The 24,395-nt window shown below is 39.2% G+C and overlaps 1 long non-coding RNA gene across 1 annotated transcript in view; it reads right to left on the bottom strand.

Moving 5' to 3' along the window:
- LOC146306784 (uncharacterized) overlaps positions 1-24,395 on the bottom strand; it is a 65,989-nt gene that overhangs the window by 17,201 nt on the left and 24,393 nt on the right. Inside the window, exon 3 of the long non-coding RNA XR_014769003.1 lies at positions 7,738-7,805. This is a non-coding gene — a long non-coding RNA (uncharacterized LOC146306784). The remainder of the gene's footprint in view (positions 1-7,737; positions 7,806-24,395) is intronic.

Raw genomic sequence — 24,395 nt, 5'->3', positions numbered from 1 at the left:
ACCCTCATCAGGGTAAGAACCGCAGCCCAAATAATTTGCCTAAAACACAAAAAAAAAAACCCTTCCCCTCCTTGTCTTCAATCTCCTAGAGGCTGATTTCCGGAGCTTTTCTTTGCCAACTGTAAGAACAGGCAAAGTATTACTTCACTGAGTTCTCGTACGTGACAGCTAATATAAGTTTGGCCCCAGAACTGAGACGGGAGGTAGACTTTATTAATTTCATGGATTTGGAAATGAGCCGTGGTGATAAGGCTATCACTCTCTTATCTGGGGATGGCGGGGGCGTAATTAAGCCGATAGCCAGCGATGATGAGGAAGTGGTGTGAAAAAAAAAAAGCCTTGGGGATACGAGGGCGGAATCTTCAGGGCTCGTTTACCAGAGGGATGATTAGATTGGCACTTAATTGCCACCTTTTCTATTTTTAGGGGTGGGAGGTTTTCTTATGAGCCTCCCTCCCCCCGCTTCTTCGATTTTTTTTTTTTTTTTGTGGTCAAGGTCAGTTTAAAGATTGTTCGATTGTCAGATGGGCTGAGCCAAAGGGGTATGTGGCGGCAGGTTAGATCGAGGAGGGGACTGTGTGGATATTTGGGAGATTGGGGTCAAGAGTAGGTGGACTGCAGTGTAATAGCACAAGACAGAATGTTTGCTGGAAATGGCTAAGTTTCATCTCTTGAACTTTACCAAGAGTCGCAAACTCTGATAATTGTTTTTCAGGGATGAAACAGGCTTACCAATCAGTTTTTATTGATTCCTCGCCTCACTGTCTCGCTGTGCCAAACTCTCAAAGCCTGGACATCCTCTGAATCCTCTGAATCCTATTTCACGTCTGATAATAACCAGGCAGGAGCGTCTGCTACTGAGAACAGTTTCAATATTCTCTCTGCGGTGGCTGAGGTCTAACATATCAAACACACTTCATTCCAATCACAATCCGCAGCACACAGAGTGAGTATTTAAACTGCTCCACTCTTCACTAACAATTACTGTCAGGGTAATCAAGACAGAGGCAGAGGAGCTGCCCACAGGCCAGAGAAGCTGGACAGATCTCAGATGTGAAAATGTTGAACTATTTCAAAGTGAGAAACCACAACTGAGAGGCTGAAGAGTCCTAACTGGACTGGATGTTAATCTGAGCCAGGAGTGAATTCCTGCTGCAACTCCAAATTCCAGTGAAGTCCAGTCACCTTTTAACATTTACAGTTAGATTTTAATCATGTTTCTAATTGAAATGGAGGCTTGGCTGGTCCAGATTGGCTTGATTAGGCCTTTCATTCAAAATCTTATGTATAAAATGTACCCATTTAGACACAAAGTTCACACTGAACAGCACTGCAACTGTATTTACTAGGGATCTAACAATATACTGAAAATGTCTTGATACTGTACTGGTCCGTGGCTCCGAACATGGCTCTGAAATATCTGCAGCCTCTCTGCAGTGTGCATTGATAAATCCATGGCGCTGTCTGTGGTGCTGAAGTAGCAGACAGGCTTGTATTTGCAACTTTTTCCTGGCCGTCTGTCATCAACTGAAGCAGGTTGATCTCCGCTGATAAAAATAAACAAATTGCATACTGTTTGCTTACATCTCCACTATAGGTGTTCACTCCTAAACAAAGACAACATTTCTATTTAAATGCAGCATGGTTTTACCTGCTCAGTGCCATTGCAGAAAGTAGTATTTGCACCAAGGCAGAAGGTTTAGGGTGTGGAGATCTGGGTGATGAATGAGCCTTTTTATTAATGACCTTTCCTTAACATCAGCAAAAGTATTTAAGTTTCCTAACCCTAATCATACTTTAGTAATGGTTTATTTGCCATTATAATGACCCTTACTTAACCTTTCTCATAATGTAGTTGCAGATATTCGAGACAGCAAAAATTTAAATGTGTATGTAATAAACATTTTTGCTAAATTTTTGCCGACTGGTCCAATGTAAGCATTTTTGTCAGGCAATAACGTTGTGATTTTTTTGTGAGCCGACTGCTGATACTGTGAAAGATGTTTAAATGATACAGCTGGTAATGTTCTATATATACTGTATTATTAGCAACAAACCCCCATAAAAAGTCCAAAACCAGCAATTCATTAGTCCCTCTCTTTGAAAACTTTCAGACTCCCTACTGTGTCTGTGGCACTCAGGCCCAAAGCCCATTAGTTTCTACTGAAGATGTAAATCTCTATGAGAATGAATCACAAATTTATACTTTCCTTTAAGTGGCATCTAGCAGTGAGCTTGCAGATAGTTTGCAAATAACTTAACTCAACCTTCCCTTCTAACCGTGTAGGGGACGAAAAAACTTGCCAGTGGGCTGTAGGAAACATTCCCATATTCCCGTGGCAATAACACAGTTACTTCAACGAGACGCAGTAGACAAGGCCAGTCTTGGGAAATGCATGGACTCTGGGAATGTGAAATACATGAATACATCGGGGATGTGCAGTATACTCAGTATTTTAGTTAGTAAACAGTAATTTAAATGCACTGTAAAGCCTGTTTGGACTGTGATGATATTCATGATGGCTGCTACAGATGATCTTGTCATATTGTTGTTTCAGTCTGATGTGTTTTTAATGTGTCTATATGTTAAACATGTCCATATGCTCTGTGCTGTACAACAAATTGCCTTCTCAGAGGACATTAATTCTTTTTTTTATATATATATTGGCATCGCAGCATGTAGGAATCAGTGGAAGAGACCCTATGTAGGTAACAAAAATATGATTCTTATTTTCAGATGATTATCCGAATGATGACATACTTATAACTTTTATATCCAATTTCTGCCATATTCTGCCATAGATTCCCGTGATAGCTTTAATTAAAGGCTAAATAATTTCCCATAACAAACATATTCCCATACTCAAACATGAGTAAATAGTGACTTTTTGGGGACTATTTTCAGCTGCGGATTGATACATATTTGGCATTATAGTGAGTATTTACAGTGTGAATCAAGAACACTGTGGCTCCAATAGTTTTTGGACAACCATGAATCTCTGTGGCACAGAACAATAAGCTATATTGGACAATACTAGTTGGATAAATGCATTGTTGGTCGTTTTGTTTCATGGGATTTGTTGACACCACGAAAAATATAGAATTTCCACCAGTCTTATCCTTTAAATGTCACAGCACTAACAGCACTGAAGCAAATTCCAATAGAGGTATTGGATTTGAAGATTATAGTGTTTCTAAAGTTGCGCACCATCTTTGAGTCAATGGACAAAACAAATTATGACTACAGCCTTAAATCCAGTGACGTTACTTTAGCAATTTAAGTGAACTTTGATAGGGTGACTTTAAATTACCTGTCCACTAAGATATGAGGCAATGCTCAAAGACAGAGACAGATGTGAGAATATTCCTCCGGTGCCCCTTGACACCCCTGATACCTTCCAGTGTAAACATCCCAGCCTGCAGAAGGGGGCTGCAAATCGGCAAAGCCTGTCTGTAAAACCATAATCCCTGCTCCTCCGACAGATGCACACGAGAATAGAGTGTTATCACCCTGCTTGACACACTCCTGTGTTTTCTCCCAGCATCCTCAGGGGTTTATCATTCCAGCATTCATTCCATTATCCCGAGCACACCGGGGCTGTCCTCGGAGCAGGGGAACGAGACGACTTGTCAGGGTCGCAGAACAAAGAGGGAGCATGTTGAGGAGCGGATTAGACTGGGAGAGGAAGTGCGGGGCTCCGGGGGAGGGAAATCAAGGAAAAAAAAATGGGATGCAGGAGAAGAGGGAACGTCAGGGATGTAAGGAGGGAGACAGAGGGACAACTTGTTCCCTTTTTCACAGCAATAATGCTCATTTCTCCTTTGTTCTTGTTTCCTCTAAACCTTTACATGTTACATACCAAACCCCATGAGGAAAAGTGGTATTTTTCTTCTAATTCTGTGTCTACAGTGGACACCGTTTGTTTTGATTTGTGCACCACAAGAGGACGGCTGACACTTTGCACAGGAAGAGGATGTACTGAAATATAAAAGGAGGACTTACAGAATAACAAGAGACAGTTTTATGTAGTTAGATGGGAAACGTTTAGCCTTCTATTGTGCATAATTTAAATGGTTTCTCTCCTCTTTGTGATCTACCTCATGTCTCATCTAAAATGTCTGCTGGGTTTTTATTTTGGTGTTTATTAAACTTAAATAATCCACAGAAACAAAAACTCTTTCATTATAGTTGTCTAAAGGTGTCACAATTCTCCAGATCAATTCAATTCAATTCGATTAAAGATATATGGTATCAAGTGTGATATAACGGCTGCAAATGGCTACGCTGTCGTCACTGATGTGCTGGTTACTTTGGACACATGCCGGATGCTGCAAATAGATGGGGGAGGAGTAAAAAACAAAAAAAACATATGGGAGAATCAACAAAGTCGTGACTCCCTCATTACCAACTAATCATTTGATCTAAAAAATGTTAGAAAATAGCAAAAATGTCCAACGCAGTTTTCCAAAATCAAACGTGACATTGTCCCAAAGATATTCAGTTTATCACCGTGGAAAATTAAGATAAATAGCAAATATTTACATCTTAAACCAGGACAGAAGGTGTAGCCAGTTAATTATTTTAGCATTTTAACTTAAAAAAATGACTTGAATCATTTCATGTTAATTGATTTTCAGTTGCAGTAATATTTACTACCTGTAACACTATACTATAATGCTGCCAACTCATAACCGTGATCTTATTCAACTCTTTCTCTGACTATAATTGGCCAAAATGGCTACAATCTGATGTAATTCAGTTGTGGGCAAATAGATACTGATTACATATTCAGAAATTCCTTTTAATGTTGAACCTGACAAAAAAAAAAAAAAAAAAAGATTTGCTGCCTGATACTGATTAAATGTTCGATCTGGGGGGGGTTTACTTTTTAATGTGCATCAGATTTTAAAATGTTCTTTGAAGCTTAGATACACGAGCAGGTTACAAAACTGTTATGAATATGAACATAATTATAAGGTTATAGTGGGTTTAAATACTGTAATGCAGCTGTAGGTTGGTTTTGTAATTTCAGATTTTCTTTCACTAATATTTCTTGTATGTTTCTTTTAGTCACATTCAAGTAAAGCATCCTGGAGACAAAGACCTAGTTTTGTGCACCAGATTACACCTTGCTATATGCATGTAGCACACACACACACACACACACACAGATATACACACACACACACACACACACACACACACACACACAGGTGACACATCATCCCACAATACATCCAAAAAGCTATAAGGCGCAGACAAGCGCACGCGGACACCCCCAGATCCCACACTTCATTACGCGTCCAGCCATCCCTGACTGGAGTAAATCGATGCAGGATAATAGCCAGCGCCCTCACCCCTCCATCACTCCATCTCCCCCTCCTCCATCCCACCATCCCTCCATCCATTGCCACACCATCCCTCCATTCGTCTTGCTGTTTATACATCCACTCATTTCCCTCTTTTTCTTCCACCTTTCCTTTTCTTTGTCCTGCCTTTCTACTATCCTCACATCACCCCTCTGTCCTCCAACCCCTGGCATCCTCTACCCCTCTTTTCTCTTCCATCCATCCCCTGTTTTCTCTCCATCTCACCTGTCTGTTTTAATCACTGCTGTGGATCATCCCTCTTATCAGACGCGGCCCCTGTAATACCGCCGTCGTATATAACATGTCTGTTGTGATCACTGACAGCTTGGCCATGCTGCATTGACAGTAACAGGGATAATAAGCTCATTTTGCATGCGCTTGTGTGTCACTTCTGTCTGTCTCCGCTGCTTCCTATAATTTAGGTCTGCTGCATCTCTGGGGAAGGAGGCGTTATTAGTCCGCCGAGGATTGGCCAAGGTGTTTAAAAATTCCATTTCGTTAAAGGTGTCGGTTTACATGCAAGCTGCTGCTGTTACACTTTGTAATGGCTACATTACTTTCATTTACCAAACCAAATTGATAATGGCTGCCAGCGGAGGGATATAAAAGCCGCTGGAACGGTCAAAGTTTTCGCAGTTCTTCCAACTAGCTTTGGAAATAATTTATTGTGGTTAATGGCCCACTGCAGGCTTGTTGCATACAATTAAAGGCGTGATCCATTATCGCTAAGAAACAACAAAATGGCCTGTCATGCTTCCTTTATTCGCATTCATGAGGTGAAGAAACATTTGAACTGAGCAACCTTATCACTACACTTTTTGTTTTTTTTGTCATTTTTTTGTATTTTTAAGCAACTTTGCAACATGTTTCAACGGCCCAAGTGCAATGCTTTTACATTAAAATGCATGTAAACTCACATTTCAGGTGTTAAAACCACAAAATGTGGTGTTTTCAATGTGACAGCAGTATTATATATGCTCTATAAACTATTACAAAATATGAAAGCGCCCACTTCATGTCTACATCATTTACAGCAGGCAAGCAACAACTTCACTTTTCTCTGCCAGTCAAACCGAGTGCTCAAAAATACTGAATAATTAATAATTAAGCTTTAAACAAGGGCTTGATTTGTGATTTGCAAGATTTTCTGGTGCCTAAACAATAAAAGTGGTTTGAAAGAGGGGGTGAAAGAAAAGACAGGATGCATGAAATATTCAAGGGAGCTGTGATAAAGTGAAGCTCGAGCAATAGGAGGAAGACAGCTCTCTGAGAAAAATCTGAGATCAAAGAGCCTCGAACCTCCCCTGCAATATTTCACACATTCAGGCTGCAACACACACACAACAGGGAAAGGATAGATCACCCAATTGAAAAATTTGATACGTTAGCAAATATCTGAAAACCTGAAAGTAAATGTCAGTCTTCAGTTATTAATGACCTTTCCTCAGTGATAATTATGTGGTTAGAATCTATATTATGAACTAATGAGAGAAGATATACTTGTGGTGGTGGAGAGGCGAAGAGGTTTTTCTTCTTCTATTTCCACTAGAGCTGCAACAATTAGCCGATTAATCGATCAAAAGAAAATTGGTCGCTTACTATTGTGATAATTGATAAATGGTTTCAGTCATAGCTTCTTAAATTTGAGGATTTGCTTCTTTTCTGTCATTCACGACAGTATATGAAGAGTCTCTGGGTTTTACACTGTTGGTTGGGCAAAGCAAACAAACTGAAGACATCACTTTGGTCTCTGGATTAATTGTGATGAGCATTTTTCAGAATTTGTTGGCATTTTATAAACGATTAATTTATTAATCATGAAATAATTTGAGGGGAAGCCTTGACAATAGCTATTTAGTAGTAAAAAGTTGAGGCTTGTGACATTTAATTCCTTTCTTTTGCTATTTAATTCACAGTTGGCCTATTTTACAGCAGATTGTCATAGTAGAAAAAACACAGGTGTGTTACTAATAAGATTAACAATGTCTCCATTGTATTCAAGTGTCCCAGATAGTCATGACAGTGTGACAGTGAACCAGCATGCAAAATATCAGCACCCTGAAACTAAAGCAAATCATATTCAATTCTCTTTTTGCTCCGTTTTTGGTCTCTACCAACTCTTAAAGGAGGTATCGGACTGTTTTGCTGCTAAATGCTCCACTCTGCTCTGTAGCTACTCGCTAACTTTGTTTGTTCGGTGTTGTGCTGGTTGTATGCAGTCAATCCTGTCCCCTAGAAATTATGTTTGTATATGACTATTTCTTTTTTTCATGATTCCGTTGTGGTGACCATGTAATTCCTGCCTAGATTATGTTCACAAACAACCTTTCTTTGAGTGAATAGATTAAAATAATGTGCAGGACTCACGGGGATGGAGGGCGGGTGTACGAAGTGCAGCACTATGACACCGGAGGTCAGGGTTCGTGTCCAGGCTCCTGCAACAAAAGCACAGTGATTTTGGTTAGGTTTAGTTAAAAAAAAATATTAAAAAATATTATTGCTGCTTTTGAAATCACAAACACCCAAAATTTGTCCTGTTGTTCAACATTTTCTCTTCAGACAAACTCTTCAGCTCGTATCACATCACTTCCTGAGAGCCTCCTCAGTGTTTGGAGATGCATACCATAGTTAACCATGGCAACAAGGAACTAATTTACAAATATATTACGTCTAACAAAGTGAAAACCTACTTGTATTTAAATTGAAGCGTTACTGATGAAACACAGAGCTGCCTTGGTCGCTGTCTGCCTTTGTATGTTTATGTTGCTGGTGTTGCAGTCACTACTGCAATGCATTGTGGGATATTTATGCCTGTCTAGTGTCTAGTGCTGGTTTCAGAAATACTAAATAATCTCACATTCTGTTTTTCTGAATATCATGTTAGTATGGAATTTGGTTTGCAGCCCATGTTTCTCAAGTCACTGTTGACTTTATGGGTTATGGGTCAGATGTGATGTTTGATGTGTTAAATGTAACTGGAAAAGAATATTTTGTATTTTAAATACTATTTCAAGTACTTGTATTCTGAATACTCCCCAGCTTTGCACATAAATGTAATTTCTAGGAGACAGTTGTGAATGAGTGATGAACCAAAACAGTAAAATTGCTAAACGAGATTAAAACTCAGCAGAAAGCCCCATAAACGCAAGGGGGGCTCCCAGTGAACCATATGGTAATGACTGATTGGCTGATTAAGGTTATATTAGAAATAATATAACACTTAGTTAAACAGTATTACATCCACATACAGATTTGCCAGAGCTGAGTCTAAACGAGTACAAATTTTCATCCCAAGTACCAACAGTCAAATATTTACTTACTTACTCCCTGGGGCTGTGTACGCCTGAACTTAAACCATCTGTTCACACAGCACACAGCTCATGCTATCACACACTGGGTCTCTGTGTGCTGTTGATACTATCAGAAACTAAGTGTTGCTGTACCAGCCACTGCAGGCAGCATCAGCAAGGTTTTCTATCTGAAAAGTTGATTTCCTGCAGCCTGGACTACATCATGGATTTTACAAGTGTTATCACAAGTAGAAATCATCGTTGGAGAGGAAAAGTTGTCTGCAGCTGAACTTATTGAGCAACATTTCCCATCAGTCCATCATGTAATGAGCCGCACACATGTATTACCTCATTTACCGCCTGGAGTCTGCAGCAACACTGACTTCTACAGCTGGCAGCTATCAGCTACCTCAAATCAGCCAGAGTGTTATATAACAATGTGAACACCGAGGCTGTCTGCAGGAGAGGAAACATTCGAGCTTACAGTGGAAGTCTGTAAAGAATAAAGTGATGAGAACGCTTCTGTAGGCAGATATGGATGCACAAATCAAATGTGGATTAAATGCACACACTCAGCGCTCAACAGCATATATTTTATGATTTATTTGAATCTCGTCTCGTCTTGTCTCTTGTCTTGAAGCGCATTTTCCAAAGCAAACAGACTGCGTGATGTCCACTTTTTCAAAATCTGTGTCTGAATAATGAATAATGTCTTCTTGTAAAGACTCAGTGTTGAGTCTTCAGTTCAGGACTTCATCTGACCAAATGAGAAAGTGGGAAATGCCTTGTAGTGTTACTGAGAAGTGATAGATAACGTACAGTTCATGCCACTGTCTTGCAACACTCTGTCGGGTTTAATGTAAAGAATAATATACAATGGCCGAGTCATTACTGCAAAGTAAACCAGACGAGGTGGTGCAAAACCCTGAAACGGTTCATTTCACAACAATGAACTGCTTACTATACATAATCCCACTTATTACACAGCTACTTGCTTAAAAAAACAATTTGACCCAAAATAATAATTTAAAAATGAATTTATATACTTAAGACAGATTTTATTGCTCCTCCAGAACCTATGATCATGAAAAGCAATAGTCTGTTCCTCACTGCAATCATCAGAAATAAGAATGCAATGATGACGTCTCACCGCACATTATCCCACTTATTAGAGAGATACTGACTAACAATCAATACTTTGACACAATATATTGATTTAAAAATTATTTACAGGCCATAAATATGAATAACAGAAGGTAGAACACTATAATTGACCAATCAGAATTGAGTGTTCAACAAAGCTGTAAAAATAGGACAATAACAATCCAAATGGCCATTTTTAAAGGGAAATTGCCATTGTTGTTTACTGACTGGTTAGTTTTTATGCTCATTGTATGTTCCTTGTTGTTAGTTCTATTTTTTTCTATTGTTTGGGGTTTTTCTCCTAAAGGGAGGGGTGGTCCATTGACTAAACTCTCCAATCGCGCCGGCATGACCAAATCATGTGAGCGACTTGAAACTCCATTCTAGTCTTTGTTTGATGTTGATAGATCAAGTAAAAGTAGAGATTTGATCATATAGGTTTGATAAATTTAAGTGTAATTTATGTGTTTTGTGTGTTTTTGGGTCAAGTATGTTGAAACAAAGAAAATATTGTGAAGTCATATCGATGAATAAAAGATGTGGTAAAATAAAAAATAAAAAAACGTTAGCACATGTTTTCCAGACCTCTCCTGACACATTATTTTTAATTATCTGGATTTCATACAGTCTTATATGTGTGCAAATAAAATAAAAATGAAATAAAAGTTGTCAGTTCTTACAACAGAAACTTACTCCAAATCAAAATTAACTTTTGTGGAGTCGACCTGCAGCGCGCTGAGAATCAAATATTCATAATCCCACCATAAGAGCAGCCCATGGATCAGTCACATTGATGCTAACAAGGGGGATATGAAGTGGATGTAACAGACGGAGGGTGAGGCAGAGCAAACACTGCGGCAGCAGCTGCTCTCCGCAGTACAACCATTAAGACGGGAGGAGGCGACGCTCCTAGGAGGAGGCACGTAATGAATGTGCATTGGTGGCGCGCCTCAACATCTGTGCACCCCAAAGCCCCGCCATACCTTCACCTTCTTTCAGATACACCCATCGCTCAATACATTCATTATTTTAATAACCTTCCCTGCTCTCTTTATTTGTTCTTTCATTTTTTATTCAATTTGTTTTAGCTGCATTCTTAGGAGCGATTTGAAAAAGGTGAAGTTGGTAGAAAGTTAAAGGTTGAATAAGTAGAATTTGTGAGTTGCTCTTTTTGGATGAACCAGAAAGATAGTTCAGGCCATCAAATACAGATATTTTGGGTAGATGCATCCAAATTTTATCCGAGAAAGCGCAAATAATGCAGTTAATGCATTTCTTCTATCTAAAGTTGCTCATACTTATTTGGAAAAGTCAGCTCCATGATTACCTCAGCATAGTTTAAAAAAGGCTTCATCTACCTTAATCAATCAATCACTGATTCAATACAACAAGATAATTCCCTTCAGCTGAATGATACATCTATACTTGTATATCTTCACTGTAGAGTTTCTATTTCCAATGCAAAAACGATTTATAAAACATTTTTTCAGTTCCTGATTTTTCAGCCAGAGCATCTCTGCAGCCCTACAGTACCTCATTATACTGCTGTTTAGTCACACATTTTTCCTTCTGCTTCTGCAATTCGAATATTCCACCTGGCTATAGTGGGATTTAGGAAATATTTTGATTATTTGTGCAGCACCCAGAGACTACAAGTTGTGTTTTGGAAAAATCTTGCATAGCTTTCCTTTAAGAAATGACAAAAATGACTATGAAGAAACAAATGTTTGTCTTTCTTTACTTAAAGGTAGATTATGCAGGAAATATCAGTTGCTGTTTATAAATGAACCAGATTAGAGGTGACAAGATAAAAACAGCTGAAATTTGGAACAGGGAGTTGGGGGTGGGCGTGTCACGTCAGAGGGATTAAAATAGACACGTTTAGAGTAACATCATTTGTTATTAATATTATTATATATAAGGATGATATGAAGCACTGTTTCCTGGCGCAGATGACAGGTGTATTACAGTCATTTTAAATGCCTTTTCAGCAGCTAAGGTTGTCATTAAGCTGTAGAAACTTGCAAACAAATATTTTTAGATTTAGATTTTTAAATGTTTAACACAAATTTCTCCTGCAGTGGTGGCTGTGCTCTCCATAAACTGGTTGAATGACATCTACAAACCAATAATACATGTAACTTATTATCAAAAACAAACTGGGCATTCTTTAATAACTAAAAGCATGAATTATAGTCTACATAACAGATCAGAATATTTTCCAAATTCTGGTATTGTTGTATTACTGTTATGGTTAATTTTTGAGACAAATAGGGCAGGAACGGGGACAACTGCTCGTAGCTTGGGACTGGTTAGTTCAGTAGTTGAGCGGTTGTAGTTCAGTCTCATTCTTTGTTGAAGCATCCAGAGCACAGCAAAATAATGAGAAAATAAGAGGGTACGGGCGGAGGGTGCTGTCTCTGCTGATGCAGCCGCTGCCACACTCTTCTGGCGGGTCGTGGGTGATGATTGAGAGGAATTATTTTCGTACGAGTCTGTGCATTGTTTGGGGGAAAATCCTGCATATTTTGCCTTTAAAACTCTAAAAGAGATAGAGACAGAGAAGTGGGAGTGGGAGAAGGAAGAGCATCCCCATCCTTCCTGCCTCCCCCCCCCCCCCATACACCTCCTCCCCCCCTAGCCCTCCACCCCCTTACAACTTTTCTTTGGGGGCTTCTTATAAACCAACCATCTATCTCCATTATGCCCCCGAAATTGCTATTTGTCGCTTTGCGGGGAAGAAATAATCAATATGTCTTGTGGGGGCAGCGAGCGCATTAGAGGAAGCAAATTGATGTCTCTCGCCCCAGCGCTCCTCACCCAGCACACTGCACCACAGCTAATGGGAAGCCTCGCTGGCTGGCAGACAGGGAGCCAGCGTGTGTGTGTGTGTGTGTGTGTGTGTGTGTGTGTCACTGCACATGAGTGAATGAATGAGCGAGTGGTCAGGCAATGGGGAATTTGTAAATGCAAAGTGAATGCCAGTGTTTGGCTTGTGTGTTTGTGTGTGTGTGCGTGCAGGCAAGCACACCAGCATCCAGCGTGCGTGTGTGTGTGTGTGTGTCCTAGCTGTTTGTGTGTGTCCAGTGCCGACAGAGCCTTATCTCTCCCAGCCATCCGGTTTTAGGTCTTTGGGCTGTCAGAGGCAGATAGCCCTGTCACTACCGCAGCATCCCCTTTCCCCGAGAGCCTTGAAGGCTTCCTATACCGACTGACACTTCCAGAAAATCCCCACCTGATAAGTGCATTGCAGATGGACGGACGTGTCTTGCCCACTAGTCTATCTCCTCTGCCTGTCTTTTATTTCATTACACTTCTCTATCATTCTCCATCACGGGCCACAGAACATAAACATCCTTTTCTTGATTTTTCTTTCTTTGCAAACAGTCGTTTTTATCCAACAACTGCAAACTGTTAAATCTGTTGTTTCTGCTTTGTTGCTTTGGCTCTGATCAATGCTGTAGAGGAATTTTGTTTTATTCTACACTTTCTTGCAATTTATAGGTAGACAAATGCATAAAAAGACGGATGCACCAGAGACATTTTTAGATTTAGATGTTTAAATGTATAGCATATTCTATTTAATTGCATTCAAAAAACAACATTTATTAGTCCCTGGATTACAGATAAAGCACCTTTTTCAAATCAATGACAGCAGAATGTAACAAGCGTTATCCCATTTGATACTTTCTCTTCAGCTCTGAAGGACAATCTTTTCTTATTTTATCCTAGTTTGGTGTCCACATGGGTACTGAGAAGGCATAAAAACTGATTTCCAGACTGAGTGATCTAGCTTGGATCTGTAGAAGTCACTGTATCTTGTTATTGACAAAACTGTGATCCTACTGTTTATACTAGAAGTGCACAGATAAAATATTATTTGTATCCATATCTGTATCTGTTCACCCAACAAAATTATCTGCCTCTGTATCTGCATTTGGATAGAAGACTAGATGTGGGGATGGTTTATGCCAGATGTCAGGTCAAATCAAGCAAATGTTGTATTTTCTAACCTAATATTCATTGGTTGTGCCTACAACAAATCCTCTTAATTTAACTATAGAGCACAAAAAAGTATCTGTAGAGATACTAGAGAGACAGAAACTACAAGTCAACCTTAGCTTTTCCTTTTTAGACTTAGCTGACTTATTATTTTCATGTTGTTGTTTTTTATTTTTTAGTTGCAGTTTCATTTTGTTCGTTAATCATGTGGCTATTAACACCACAAGTGCAAACAGCATTGTTGACTACTGACACCTGCCTCTTTAAATGCTCAACAGATTAATCAGAAATAAACAATCATTAGTTGCAGACCAATTCAAGTTCGTCCCTCTCAACATATCAATTTATTCCTGGATGTATAAAAGAGAGTGGAGACGACAAAATGTGAAGGGTTTTAAAGTTAGATTGATGACGCACATCCCTGCCTGCTCTTTAGCCATCCACAATAAATGCAAAAAGCACAAATGCAAAACTGACATCACGGAGGCAGCAACAGAATAACATCACTGTCACTGCATTATAATATGAGGAATGAATATGTAAATAGTGTGACTGATACTATGAAAGTCAGAGAATAAATTCATCTTTCTGTCATTCTGTCGCATGCGCACACAAACACACACACAAAATCAATCTCTGGCTGTGTCATTGGAGTGCTCAGATGGCTATGTGTCTCATCTCAGACACAGGACGGGGGGCGTCACAACAGGATTCTCGATTATCCATTTATTCGCTGCAGAGGGCATTAGGGGCCTGTCAATCCTCATTTACCCAGGCTGCACTTGCACAAAACTAGAGCCATGACCACACACACATTTGGCGTTGGCCACTTTTAGCACAAAAACCCCCCCTGAGAAACACATCTTTCAAATGTGCCGGTTTGAGATTCCTTCATGGTGTTCTGTTTAAATCTAGAAGAAGATATTCACCACTGATTGAAAGACTTAAAGGATGAGATAGGTATTATTCTATATTTTTCTTACTGTCAGCAAATCCCATTAAAACACTAAAGCCAACAATGTGTTAGTCCGTCTTTGAACACTTTCTGACCCAAGCACATTAATTCCTACTTAAAAATTTGGATTACTGTATATGTTATCTTTTAAAAAGTCGAATTAATTTCCTTTAACAACTGGGCACTATAGATTTTAGGACATGTTACTCAGACTGGAGGAAAAAGTGCAATTATTTGGGAAGTATTTTAGCTACGGATTAATACACATTGTAAATACATCATGACGATATATGTGGGATTGATTTAAGGCCGAGGGCTATATTACAGAAATGTCCTAACTTGCAGAGCTTATCTCAATCGTTTGGTAAACCTGGTAATTAGGAGTAGGAAAAAAGTCGTCACAGATCAACAGTTATTAAGTCAATGTTCCTATCCTAACTGAAAAATGTATTAAACAAGCATCCTAACTTCCCAAAATCTTCCATAATCTCTCCTAACTTTAGGTTAAACTGTCTTATTTTTCTTTTTAAACCAGGTAGTAGTTACTAACTTACTATCTAGCTAACAGCAGCTAATGGTACTGTTCACTAATGTTGGTTGGAACAAGCCTATGCACGTACATGTCCTACGATTTATAGGAAGAAAACAGGACAGAATTGATTTTTTGAATGTTTTTGGGCATATAATGCTGAATAGGAGCACAACATAATTGGGCATGTGATCTAAAAGGGTTAAAAAGGTATTTTTCATTTAATCTCGACTTTAGACTGCAGTGCCAGTGTTCCTTGTAATGAAGGAACACCCAGTGCAACAATGTGACTTCAGCTATTGATGTGTTTTTAGACTTCTTTGGATCTTGTCAGTAGGATCACTTCACTGTTGGTTTTGGTCTTTTCATGAGATTTGTTGACGTCACCGGATCAACCCTTCATGAGACAACTACTGAACACATTTTCTGGCATTAGAAAATTTTACTGCCATGTATTTCTGGGACCATTACCTTAGCAAAACCCAGCATTTTTCTTTGTGGTAATATCTTTGTTGTGGTGTCTTTTCACTGCACTTCCCAGAGAGCACCTGCCAGTCACAGAGTGCCTCCACCGCTGTGCTTTGGATTTCCCTTTGATGAACTTTCTGTGCAGAGTTTGCCTGCTAGGTTTTTCTCCTTGTGCTTGTTTCTTTCCAACAGTCCAAAGACACGCAGGTTAGTTTAATTGGGGACTCTAAATTGCCTCTAGGTGTGAATGTTTGTGTGAAAAGGTCTTTTTAACTGCAGACATTTTGACCAAGAGCGCAGATCTCAGTACAACTTAGGTGGTACTGAGAAAGACAGACATCCCTGGACTGTTCTGCTGTGACTGGTTGGAGGTCGAGGCAGTGAGTCTGCTGGCTTTGAAGACAGCGATATCACAGCTGTTTCTCATTAAATAAAAAAAGGATCATACTCTTTAACATAAAGGGTCTGTCTCTGGTGGGATCCTTTCCTTAATGTTGTCAGACACTTAGAATAACAATCTCAGCCTGTCAATGACAAAACAAGCACTTTGAGTAGATGTAGTTTAATGGCTGCAGTTGCCCTTGAGGATTACATTGGAGCAATTGCAGCCCATTTTGCAGATGCCAACTGAGGCGATCTACTTGAACAATTCCATATTTTATGTACCTATTAATAATGAAAACACCTAAATATGTTAAAAATAGGTATACCAGGATTATCCTCAAAAGTATCAGGATGGCATAAATTATAAACTTCTCAAATTCCCATTTAGTTTAGATCATTTAGATATAATGTATTGACTTATTTTGCACTCAAGATTTTGACTTGTCATTGCAGGAATACCAGGACCTTGAAACTAAAGCAGCAGAATGGAATCCAGCCATCATTAGTTATTATTTACACCAATGCTTTTTCCTTACTAATGTCAAAATGTCTTCAGTGAAAGGGCCTGTGGTTGCTTGTCTATACACGTCAGTCCTGTGATAGACTGGTGACAAGGTGTATAAGGTATTAAATAATGAATAGATGTTAAATTTGATGTGTCTGTGTGGGTGGCACTGTTTTTTACAAGACCTGTGTTGCATGTTATTCCCCTTCTCCCTCATCTCCTGTCATCCCCCCACTGACTGCTGTTTAATAAAGGCATAAAACACAAATCCAAGACAAAATACAAATCATCGCCTCCTTCACTCATCCTCTATTCCCTGCGTAATAAACGCTGTACCGAGCAATAAACTCATCATCCTTGTGTGTCAGCATTGACAGGTGCAGTGTCACATTATGATATTTACACATCTATCAAAAGTGCAGCATTGCATTGTAGAATCTCTAGAAAAAAGAAGTGGGCGCTTCATTTTTTTCATTCCATCATGGAAGTCTCTTAGGAAAGTACACCTACAGTATGTAGTGCATGAATTTCCCTGTAAAAATGGTGGATGGTAAAAGTAGTGAATTAGGTAGCAAATTTACGACTTCTGAATATTGTAATGTATTTTGGCACTGTAACTACGGCGTGAATAATGCAACACGTCATGTACAAATTTATAAGAGTTATAGGAGACGGTTAAAGTTATAAGAGAGGGTAAGCTGAATGAGTACAAGTCATTAATCTGTGCTATATAGTCAGTGTTGGGGAGTTGTGAAGTACATGTGATTAAACTAAACTACATTTTGCAGTAGCTTGCTGGTAGTTCTACTACATTCATATTTGCATCTCACCGTCCTCTTCGAAGTGCATAAGAGAAACTTCAGTGGACGCGAAACTTGTGGAAAATGTGAAAGCCATATCTAGAGTCTGTGCCTTCTGTGTCATTCTAAGGTAACAAAAACACAACAGTCATTATTTTTAGGTGATTATACACTAATGAAAACATACATATGAATATCATATTCCAGTTCTATCTGACACTCTGAACCTTTAAGTTACTTTTTTAAAACTTTTACTTGGCAAGTGATTGTTTTTTTGTACTATATTTTATGATTTCATATCAATTGTACATTGTCAATTATGTCATTTTATTTTAAAAAGTAGTTTGAACTACTTTTTCTGAGTGGCTTTAGCTAACCAAGCTAGATTTCCTCCTGATTTTGCTGTAGTTCAACTTCTAATTGGTAGTTTGCTTGCTTTCAAAGTTGCTTTGACAATAGTCTACAGCTATGCTAGCAACTCTGTGAGGCTGCATGTTGGAACAGTGCTGCAATGAGCTAAATGTTAAAATATCTGAGTGTAGCATGCTAATATTGTCTGACCAAAATGGTGGACACATACATATAGAAACATAGATACCTCTGTACCTGTGCCTGCTGTATATTTCTGCTATGCATCTGCGTGGTTGCCATATTGGTCACGATCCACTAGTACACAATACAATGTGACAGGTGCAAATTTCATTATAAAATTAACTCCCAAAAGCTGATTAGATCAACCTCAATAAGAAAGCATATCATGTTTAATTTTTCAGGTTTATAGCAAAACAAATTTAATGAAAACGGGTTCAGGATTAAACAGGTTACTGTCAGTATTGTAGTGAAATCTGCATCTCTAGTGAATCCTGAACTCTCCAGTATAAGGGATGGGCAAACACACATCAAATGTCAAATGTATCTATGGGTGGATGGACCAACACAGTGTTTCATGCTGCTACAAGCACAACTAAAATTCAGAAACCACCTCTGAAAAAGCATTTTGAAGGTAGCAAAAATAAACAGCCGTGTTGTGCTCGTACCTATTGCTGAGGGGAACCTGCTCACGGTCCAGAAATTCTCTCTCCTACCTGAAAATAGTAAAACTCTCCGCAGCGTCTCCCTCAATATAACACAACAGTGTTAGAGTAAGAATTCCACTACCAGCTGCATGTGACAAACAGAACAATCGTGCAGTGCCGCAGGTTAATTCATGGTTTTGATGGATGCAGAATCAAGGCTGTCGCTGCGAGCACACAAGAAACCATGGCAATTAGAAAAGCCCTGTGTGTGAGAGTTGGCCGCTGCATGCACCGCTGGGCATAAATGAGTCTAGCAGCCCGGGCAACGTAGGCAGGGCTTTAACACAACACCGCAGACACGCCTAAGACTCCCATTGTGCCTCTCACTAATCCATTTCCACCCTAACAAGCTGCTGCCTTCGAACCCAGCCATCCAACCGCAAGCCTGTCCACCGTCTGCTGAGCTTGGTTCAGCTCCAGTATTCTGACTTTCAGCAGCCATTTTAAGCTCTCTCTGGCAACAACTCGCCCTCCTCTGTGTGTCGAAACAAAGCTGTAATGTTTTACCATCGATGTGCTGCTACTGTACTTGTTTGAATGCGTGTGCTGAAAATGGCTGGCTGTGGTCTTTAGAGTTTGTCAATGAATCTGGTTGTTTTTAGTCTAAGTTTATAGTTTTGATGGTGCAATTTAGTGTCACGTTTGCAAAAGAGCCTCGTAGAAATTTGCAGTTTGAGATTTGGCCGTGATGTAGGAGAGAAGAAAAAGACAAAGATCAGGTCAGAAAAGGCAGACAACAATGTGAGGCTGCACACTCTTAGAAAAAAAGGGTTCCAAAAGGGTTCCTCCTGAAGGGTGGAGGTTTTACCCACAGCCAGGTGCTTCTGAAGAGCCCCTTTTTGAAGAAAGGGTTTGTCAAGGGTTCTTCGAAGACTGTTGAAATTCTTGAAAACCTCTTTAGCCAAGGGTTCTTCGTACCATAATATAAAAGGGTTCTCATTGGAACCCACCCAAAACCCTTGGAATATAAAAGCGTTCTTGGGAGAACCCCCTGCGTGGGTTCTAGATAAAACCCCTGAAACATAAAAAAACATTCTCAGTAGAACCCCCAGGTCAGTTCTTATTAAAGCATTTGGAATATAAAGGAACTTTTGGCAGAATCCTGAGTCAGTTCTAGATAAGACCCTTAGAATATAAAAGGGATTGTAGTAGAACCCCCTGGATAGATTCTAAATAAAACCCTTTTATTATAAAAAGGTTCTCGGCAGAACCGCCTGAGTGGATTCTAAATAAAACCCTTGGAACTCTCTGGGTGGCTTATTGTTAGCACCAATAGAAGGTGGAATGGTTCTAGTTAGGAACCCTACAGAGGGTTCTGGGTGGAATCATTGTACCACAGAAGGATCGTCCTTTAGAACTTCTCATAGGGGGTTCTAGGTAAAAAACCTTTCACAGATGGTGTAACCCTTCAAGTTCAAGGTAGACCTCTCTGGAAGGGTTTCAAGTGGAACCTTTACAAAAGGTTCGACCAGGAACCAAACAGGGTTCCCCTATGAGGTCAAGCTGAAGAACTGTTTATGGTTCTAGTAAGCACCTTTATTTCTAAGAGTTTACTGTCAAACCAGAATAGAAAGTCGTCCTCAGCATCACCTTAAAGTTTTGTTATTTTTCTTCCTTCTGGACTGAATGTTGATTACTTCTGTAACCTCCAGACATTCATACTCAGCGTGCAGCTCAGGAGAGCTGTGTGTTTTTTTCTTTTCGCCGACAGAGGTATAAACAGGAGGGAAAAATGCTCCTTTAGTTCTGTGCTAATAAAGCAGCCGAGACACCACAGAGAAATCAACTGTGCATTTTCTCTATTGAGCTGAAAATTGTGGAGGCACTTGAACAGCACTATTTATTGTCCTCACAGCCAAGAACGTCACCTCAGGTGAAAAGAGCCGAGTAGCCGACAAATAAACAAAACTAATAAGAGCATCGGAACCTGTTCTGCGTGCGCGTGTGTTTAAATAACGATTTTATTGAAACCTCGGTAGAAATGAAGGAGTCTTTTGTTTAATTTCTTTTTTTTAAACTTTGCGGTTTAGTTGCTGTTTTGTGTCTTTGTCTGTCTACACGTTTATTCCACCTGTTATCAAAGTGACAAACTTCCCCGTGGGCCCGAGCAGCGACACACAGAAACACTGGGTGTGATGAGATAAAATGAGATGGCAGCGATATGATTTCACAGGCATGCAGGGGGAAGCTGCTTACTGAGGCGTCTACTATGTAAATGCCTTAAAGTCTTAAGAGCAGAACTTTTGTGTCGTTACATCTGCTCTTCCTCTCATCCTTTCACTGTGTAATCTGTAATAAAGCACAAATGCCAACAAAATAATCTATAAAGGTTTCCTAGAAATGTTAATGTTTAAAGGATTTAGGTTCCCCTGGGGATAGTTTTGCAAATGTATGCTTATTTTTCTGATCCCCTTACTAATTAATCTTTATCTCTTTATGTATATGGAATTTACATAAGTAACAAACGTAAGAAATTTACATGTTTAACAGGATGCATTGTTAAACCAGACAGTTTTACTGAGTTTCTTAAAAATTTATTTCTTTAAAAAAGTTTTAGGGGACATTTTTGCCTTCATTTAGATGGATAGATGCATCAAGACAGGAAGAAGATGGATGGGAAACAACAAAGGACATTGCACACATGGTTAGCATCTTAAACCACTAATACACCAGGATGCCCAAAGTTCTTAAGAGGAACTTCCTTTTCTTTTTTTATTTAGATAGATGACTGCACAGTATAAAGGTGAAATGAGGAAGAGAGTGTATTTTAAGCATATTTCTAGTCTAAAAGTTAGAAAACATTTTTTAAAAAACTTCAAATTGAGGTTAAGGGTTAAGGTTAAACATCAAATTAACTAGCAGTTATTACTCTTTGCAGTTTCTCTGCACAAATGGTTTAAAAGAAAGAAGAGAGTTCTATGAATTCATGGAGAGGATGTGAAAATGTCTGTCAGATTCTCACATCTGACCAATTTAAGGTGTAAAAAAGTGATAAAGATGTGAGCTGGTGTTTGATAAAGTTAAAATTGGTTCTACAAAAGTCCTTCGGAGTGGTTTTGTGTCCCTTTTCACTTGAAGCCGTTGCCAGTTTTTCAGCCTGAAAATACCAGTTTTGTGTCCTTGTTCATGCTCACTTCACTAAAAAATGAAAAATGAGCGCACAAACTTTTGAGGCAGTTGAAGGATCTGTGTGCTAAACAGATATCAGAGCATTAATGGGATCTCTACAACATATTTTTGCCTCAAATTCCACAGCTGCTCTTGTGTGTCTGAGCCCTTCGGTGTCAGTCTGTTTAAAGTAACAGCGTCTCGGCACAAAGAGCAGACACAGTGAATATGAACTGAATAAACTCCAGACAATAAAAAAGGCAGCACATCAATAACTGCTAGGCTGGGCTTAGCAGGGGGGCTTATTGGTTTAATTCTCAAAATACAGCGAGATGGGAGACTGCATAAGAACAAACAACTGAGGGGGGTGTTTGTGCGTGTTTGTGTGTGTAAGCGTGTGCTCGAAATCCAATCTACCATCTTTTTCAACACGTACAGCAGGCCTAGTGCAAATATTAGCACTGCATCTATTGGGAGGCAATCTGGCTGTCACCATATTGTTGTTGTTGTTCTTTTTTTTTTTTGCAAAAGCATCAGTAAACAGAGCTGAACAGACACTGAATGTCGCCTCTGTTGTTTTGCTGCTCGAGGAGAGGTTGTACTGGTTAATGAGCAGTAAGTTCAATGGCTTCCATCCTTACTGCTGTCGTGCCTCGGTCGGCTTGTGCGGCGAACTGGAACAATAGCGTCGTTTGTGTGTTGTTTCCGTTGAATGTCATTTTGTTCGGAGGGTTAGCACAATGAGCAGAACGGCGCGCAGGGTGGCATGTCGGAGTAATCCCATTACTTCTGTGTGGCAGCTAATCGCCATCTATGCTCGTTTTTTTAATTCCTGCAATCTGTTTTTAGTTACATTTTTAAATTGGAAGGCAATTGTTTCAGTTTTCCCCATATTATCAAACAAAAATCATTATTAAAAGAGCTTTGATTCAGTATTTTGTTTAGATAACAAAACATAACATAACAGATAACAGATAACAGCGTGTGAAGAGGTTCATTGGTAGAAAAGAACCAGAGAAATTATGTGTCATACAAAGATGTTACTACTCGAAAAGTCCTAACTTAAATTAATCAGTAATATTTATTTAGATTTTCAGCAAGACAAAGGTAGGGATGTAACAAACCACTGAGGACAGCAACATCATGTCCTCTGTAATATTTCTGGAAATTCTGGGAGTTTATATTGACATGAATAGGAGTTTACATTTGTATATCTTGGATCCTTAAGGCTACTGATAACTGTAATAACTGTACTTATAATAATTTTTGAATTGACTGTTTTCAGGTGCAAAGTTAATTGAGCACCAGACCACAATGTGAAAGGATACAATTGTAAGAAACCATAATCGAACAGTTAAATAAACTAATAAAATGTAATACTGTGTGATTTGTGTAAATGAGTTTGGTTGGTGGCCAAAATTCTTTTGGGCGAATCTGGACGGCCATAATATTTCTAAAATCTTGTCTGTGATCCTGCACAGTGGGCAGCACAAGGCTACAACAACCTGTTATTAAATATTCAGTTGCTGTCAAATTGGCCCTGCAGAGACTAATGGCCAACAGGAAGGCAAACAGTTTTGTGCTAAACTGCAAAAATAGATTTTTTTTTTGTGGCAGCAGAACAACCTGTAAACACATTTTTTGACCAGGAATCCTTCAATCATCCTTTTTGTTGGCTATGATTGTGATTACAGTTGTCTATGAGCCACACCGGCTGGTGCCAATTGTTTTTTTTTTTTTTTTTTTTTTTGTATTGTTACAGCAGCTGCATAGCATACTTTATAGTTTGCAGCAGCTGCATGGTGTAGTTCGACTATCTGAATGCTTTGCAGTGTACTGGGATTTACACCAAGCAGCAATGTAAATGCTGTATGACTGTACAGCTCCAGGCCAGTGAATAAGGTGGGAGGTGAAACTACAGTACACACATAAGCGGCTGTTTGCCTTAAAAGCTCTCTATCAGATATGATTTCATTAGCAAGGGTTTTTGGATTTATTGAGCATATTACTAAATAAATTATACTTGAATTATCTGTGCGAGACTTTATAGTTTAGTATATAGTATACAGTTTGGCTATTTTAAAAACAGCAGCACCATCAGCTTCAATAAGTCTGGATAAGTTTGGACACGAGGCAAGACAGGGTCCGTTAGTGATATACAAAACCTTTTGGTGTTAAGTACTACTTAGGTTAGTTAGCGTGGCTCAGTGACACCAACTCAGCTGAAAACTGGCACAAGTTTTTTGTGGCACTGATCATTTTTTGTGATCATTGTCTAGACAGAGTTAATCTCAAACTCCTGATCACATATTTGTGCTGAATATCAGCCAATAAAGATTGGTGGCTGATTGATCTGGGCTTTTTGCTCACATGATGAATGCAAGTGAAATATTCACTGTCCTGCTTGCACTGATTTGCTCTCCACCAACTCCTGCGGGAAAATATTTGTCTCGTTAGCTGCTAGTTAGCTTGTTGCTAGCGTGTTTGGTCCAGTAGGGTTGGGAAGGTAGTTTACAGTCTGCTTATAAGAGCTTTATTCTGGAAATGACAGTGATACGAGTCGTGAGAGTGAACTAAAACAGTAAAGTTGCAGCCATTGTGTCATAATTCTTTGTTGGTTCGTCTCAGGCTTTACCTTCCACATATTCATTTGACCCTGTGTTAATGCAGAAATACAGATTACTGCTTTAAAGATTGGTGGTCTAACAAAACTTTCGTCATTAATTACTTTTAAGAGCAACTTTCCCCAACGCTGAGGCAAAATA

Source organism: Lutjanus erythropterus, chromosome 22 (assembly GCF_056507025.1).
Source record: "Lutjanus erythropterus isolate fLutEry1 chromosome 22, fLutEry1.hap2, whole genome shotgun sequence".
NCBI classification, from domain to species: domain Eukaryota; kingdom Metazoa; phylum Chordata; class Actinopteri; order Lutjaniformes; family Lutjanidae; genus Lutjanus; species Lutjanus erythropterus.
Note: the sequence above shows the minus strand (reverse complement) of the source record. Positions and strands in the feature narration are given on the sequence as shown.